Here is a 5,593-nt window from a genome sequence, read left to right as displayed (position 1 = left end):
ATATATATATATATATACTCGTATATAGTTCAAAGCATTATCAATGTTTTTCAGATTTTTAGTTTGGAGGAGAGTAATATGTTGTCACGTGTAGAGGGTATGCGTGACGAAATGACGGGTTCTAGTTCGGATGATTGGATTTATTGACAGCTTGGTTACAGGCACTCTCTCAGTTACACTCAGATACACAGCGCTATCGCCGATATACATAAACCAGATTTTCTAATCCACTGTTGCACGCACCGTCGCACATATAAAGTCTTCTAAATCACGCTGGCATTCCTGGTTCTATTGCGCCGGCTTCCGCCGCTCTCAACTGCTCGGGGTAACTTCCTCAACACTGACGAGTACTCTCGTTATGTAGCTTCCGCACTGACCACACAGAAAACGTGTTTACCGATTGCCTAGCAACAGTTGCAGCACGGGCTCTCCTGTTGCGTGGCGTCACAGCCTAGCGGGGAGGGTGTTTACCGAGCGCTGTTACGCAATGAACACTCGTTGCTACGGATATTCCTACGCAACGGCCTCAACAATCTCCATTGTTTCGTTGCTCAGCGATGGACGACATATAACACGTTACAATATGTTCTTGGCATAGACAACATAAAGTGAACGCATAATGTGCAGATCACACAAATCTGTCTACTGTCCGTCTGTCCACACCAGGCCATCCACAAAGTGCTCTAACATAATTCAATTAAATGTAAATTATAGTATTGTTTACTTGAAGTTTCAACAAAACCTCCATCAGATTTCTTGAAAAGGGTCTTCATAAGGAATACTGGTGCGTGGCAAGTTTAATAGTACATCAGATCTGAGCTAGTGGAAATGTACACGAATGAATAACGAAATTGTGTAATTATCAGGTTATAGTTCTTGCTGACTTCACCATACACACTGAAGCAGTGTAAGGAAAGAAGTGCCATAACTTGTCAGAATTTATTATTTTGACAGCAGCATCGTAAAAAGAGTTAATATTGTAGCGTGTTTTGCTACTGAAGACGCCGTTCAGATTGTTAATTGGTTTATTTAACAACCTACAAGTCGTAACTACAAACACTTATAACACAGTTGCGGGTTTACCCAATTTATAAGCCCTACACAATAATCTAGTCACTCTATCCTCAGTAGTCTTCACGTATTTATAACGCGGAAGCTATACAAGTCTCTCTTAATTACACACTCCCAATATAACTGTACTACAGCACACACAGAGTCTTTAAGTCACACAATAAGTCTTCACTGGCTTACTTCTCAGTTATCGTGCACTGTCACAAATAATCACATCAAATCTTCTAACCACGTGTTCTANTTGAGACTTCCCTTTTCGTCGCCTCCTACGACTCGCAGGATCACGGTGGAGGTATTCGACCCCGCCCCCACACGGGGTTGACTTCNCTGTCTTCGGCGGCTGCTACATTTTAACTGATTCCTTAGTCAAAGTTGACTTCCTTAGGCAGTGTAGTTCTCTTATAAACCTTCAGCCAGGCAACGGGAAAACGCCTCGCTTCCTTGTTGCCTAGTTGCCGTGTTTACAGGTGCAGCAGGGCAACGCTGTCGAGAGTTGTTTACTGCTGCATAGCAACCGCGGCATACCCCGCTACGTCACTGTTGTCACCTGCCACGTCACCGCAGGGGAGGAGGCGGAGCACTGAACGACCCGTCACCGTAGCAGCAGCGGCAGCGCTGTTACGCCACCGCTGGCGGGGGTGGGGGCGTTCTTCATAGTGCAAATACGTCGCAATATGTAATTTAATTGGTGTGCATAAAAACCACACCACCTGGGGACATGCACTAAGCGTACCGAAGCAATAACCGAACAGTAATAATAATAATATAGATTCTATTACCATAACAGAATTCTGAAGTATAATATTAAATATTATATTTTGTGTATATTGTCTCGTGTTACCTATATAACGTTGTTGCGTGTTTCCATGGTAACCTACTTCTGAGAAACCAGTTGTCACGTGTTTGCTAGGTAACGCGGAGAATAACTTCCACGTAGGTTTCGGATTTGGACGAATATTTATTGGACACACTCTTTTACAGTCGCAAATACAGTTATTGTCACTTACAGCGTACTCGGACGTTTCGTCTTCGATATCACAATCTTTGCACCGTTAATCTCGGTGTCACCTTACTTCGCAGGTGTACTGCACACTGGACAGTTTATCTATATCTGTTCTCGGGGATTGCTAGAATTCAACTCACTCGTCTGTCAAAGTCAAAGTCACATTGCGACTGACGGACGGTCGGTCAGTCAGTCAGTCAGTCAGTCAGTCAGTCAGTCTTGGTGTCGAGCCCCTGGTCTCGGACGACATTGGGAGCACCTTCGCCCAGGGTTCGATTTCACGCATTCTATGCTTGTTACCGCGGAAATGCATTATTCCCGCTGTTTCAACAATTCGTTGCCACGGCTTTTCCTACGCAACGGTCTGTTGGTATTCCATGTGTCGCTGTGGGAACTCAACAATTTCCATGTATTCGTTGTCGTGGAAGTGCGTTCCCATTGTAGCCGTTGTGCAGCGATGGACGTAATATAACACGTCACAGTATATTTAGAATATTTTATATTTCAGTTAGATTTTATATATGACATAACTTCTAGCGTATTATGTGTAAGTTTCAAATTCATTCATAAGGTATCATGTGTGAAATCAGTCAATTTGAAAGTGTCATTGTCTGCGGATTATGAAGTGATGCCAAAAGACAGTATTTTCTGTTTGAAGCCAAGTCTTCTGCAAGAAGCCATGGTGCTTGATAATTTACCGGCTTAGATATAGGCGCAACTTCGAAGGTTTCGAGAATCAGAATTAGGGGCTTCCTATGGTCAGCGAGCATTTTCATTCATGGAAGCACACCATTCCCACATTTGAAGACGTTTACATTGATACACTTCCCCAACCATGTACAGTAGAATGTCGATTATCCGAATTAGTGACAGATGTAGGTCGGATAATCGGATTAAATTCTTTTCCCAGAAAACCGCAATATTATCATGTACTGTGCTATTATAATAAAAACCCAAAAACTTTTAAAAAATGAAACATGACACATTAATAAATGTAATTATAAATCAACATTTTCAAACACTTTGCTTCGTAAGTCCAATAATGATGTTTGTTTAGCAGACGAATCTCGTTTCCCAGCTTATTATATTAACTGTCAATTCGCGTAATCGGCGTGTTACTATATTTCATTATCTTATCTACGATTTCCTTCTTCGGTATACAGCTTTGCGATAATACCTCTGAATCTGCCATGTAACGGGCCTTACTTGGCCGATCGTCATGCTGTTATCTCATTGCTGAATTACACGATTACGTGTTCAGGCAGTAACTTCTTTTGATAATTTATAGAAGTGTAATGTGTATTCAACCCCCGACTATTTTTACGAGACGGGAGCGTGTACCATGCACCACGGGCGACCCTACTTGTTTATTCTAAGTTGTCCGTTTCCTGTAAAGGGTAGTCTAAACTCCGTAATTCTGTGAGTACAAAATAAGAGGCTCACCCTTTCAGGGAGAAACGTGCTTATGGGCACTTTCCGCAGGTGTTCTCCGCTCGTGATTTAAAAAATCCTCACAATTGGAATTAGGAGCCGGGATAGCGTAGCTGGTATAGCGAATCGGAGTTCGAGTCCCGGTAAGGTCAAGAATTTTCTCTTCTCCAAGTATTCCAGACCGGCTCTGGGGTCCACCCAACCTCCTATCCAATTGGTATCTGGGGGCTCTTTTCCTAGGGGTAAAGCATCCTGGGCGTGAAGCTGACCACCCACCTCCAGTTAGTGCCGAGGTAAAGAAAATGTGGATCTATATATCCACTCCCCCATACGCCTTCATGGCGCAGTGCTTAATTGGTTAAGCACGGGGACAACTTTACCGTACGAGTACCTTATTGGAATTCTCATTTAGAATTCCTGTGACCATCAAGTACTCCTTACAGCTGAATGGCCATGCTTCTTTTTAACGACGACGAATCATACGTCGATCCTGAATCTAATTACGACCTCAGTAGGCGTGTCTGTGGGTGTCCAACTCAGGCCTTGCCAGCCACGGCAGACATCACGCTACACTTCTGACTCGTTCACATTCGTCGGACTCGCTTCATGCACTTCGTGTGTTATTTTGTACGTCGTTTTTATGGGTGTGAAACCTGGTCTCTCACCTCAAGAAAAAACTCAGATCGGGGGTGCAACAGAACAGGAATCGGAGGAGAATATATCTATGTGACCTAAGAGGGGGGGGGGAGATATTATGGTGATCAAATCAAGAATACAAAATTAGTAGAGCACGTAACAGGTGTAGGGGAGATGGGAAAACCATGACAGTGCAGAATTCAAAAGGAAAATGCCACTTACGAGACCTAGGCACAGATGGGAGGATAGTGCTAAGATGGATCTTAAACCAGTGTGGTTTGAGTGTGTGAACTGGATTCATTTAGGTCAGGACAGCGGCCACTAAACACAGTATTTAACATTTCCGTTCCATAAAGCCTAGGGCATTTCTTGACCAGCCGTGTCACTGTCAGCTTTTCAAGAACTCTACGGGCAGGGCAGTATAACGGCGACGCTCTAGACTTGTATCTGGGAGGTGATTGATTCGAAAATCGCCCGCGAGCCCAGCGATCCTGATTTCGCTTTTCGTTGTTTTCCTCAGTCTCTCGAGGTAAATGCTGGGAAAAATACCTTTACTCTTCCAAATTCTTTCGAACTCATCACTTACCGGTTATTCTATGATTCAGCGCTCCAGTCTAGATATACTGTCGTTAACTAAACCACAAAAAACACTGCTCGAAAAAGTTAGTCCGTAATGTTGGCTGCATGGTATAAGGCTTCGCCCTGAAGTTACACACGGAATATTTCTTGAAACCTTTTGTGTAAGTATTGATTTGCATGCAGTGTAAACATTGTCAGCCTTTGTACGTAGGTTTCTGCAGGCCATCAATAGGGCCGGAGTGGGAGGATCACAGCGGTGGGTTTCTTCCCCCCCCCCAACACGCTCACATTCCATGTTACAGCTGTGTGGCCATCATGACATTGACACTTCAATAATTGTCCTTTGCCACGTTAAACATAACGATTTCTCAGTTGCTATAGCTTTCAGGTGTTTGAGCTGACAGGTGTGTTTACTGAGTGTTAATTACACAACAGTCGTGCCATATTATGAAATATTGTCTCAGATACTTTTCGGGAGATACTTAAAATAATCACGAAAAGTCTGTCTCCCGGACACCGAACGGGGGACCGCTGCAATATGAAGCCCCAGAACTGATCGCTACACTGCGACTTTTGATGAATTATTTACTATGAATAATAATTCAATTCGTGTTTATTTGCCTGCAAACTTAATAGCACAGAGGCCAGTTACAAAGTTGGCACGAGTACATAGAAATATATAAAACTAAAAGAAAAAAAATACAAAATAAGACAGTCTTGATAATAATGAAATAACAACAATTACAGCATCCCGTGTGAAGGCGGGTTAGAATACCGCCACCGTAACCCTGCGAGTCGTTAAAGACGACAAAAAGGGGGTATAACTGGGCCACACTGTCACTGGTGGTTGGCCGCAAACCTGACGACCTTGTT

General features: G+C 43.3%; 2 protein-coding genes across 9 annotated transcripts in view; one reads left to right on the top strand and one right to left on the bottom strand.

The window, feature by feature from the left end:
* The window catches only part of LOC111869345, an 85,527-nt gene that overhangs the window by 9,748 nt on the left and 70,186 nt on the right, over positions 1-5,593 (top strand). The window lies entirely within an intron of this gene.
* LOC111869411 overlaps positions 1-5,593 on the bottom strand; it is a 31,615-nt gene that overhangs the window by 3,180 nt on the left and 22,842 nt on the right. The window contains exon 1 of one of the 7 annotated variants that reach the window (XM_023860968.2): positions 4,728-4,907. The exons of the other annotated variants lie outside the window; for them this stretch is intronic. The gene's annotated coding sequence lies outside the window, so the exon portion shown is untranslated. Of the gene's footprint in view, positions 1-4,727; positions 4,908-5,593 lie in introns of those variants that run through there. 7 annotated transcript variants of the gene reach the window in all.

Source organism: Cryptotermes secundus, unplaced genomic scaffold, assembly GCF_002891405.2.
Source record: "Cryptotermes secundus unplaced genomic scaffold, Csec_1.0 scaffold630, whole genome shotgun sequence".
NCBI classification, from domain to species: domain Eukaryota; kingdom Metazoa; phylum Arthropoda; class Insecta; order Blattodea; family Kalotermitidae; genus Cryptotermes; species Cryptotermes secundus.
Note: the sequence above shows the minus strand (reverse complement) of the source record. Positions and strands in the feature narration are given on the sequence as shown.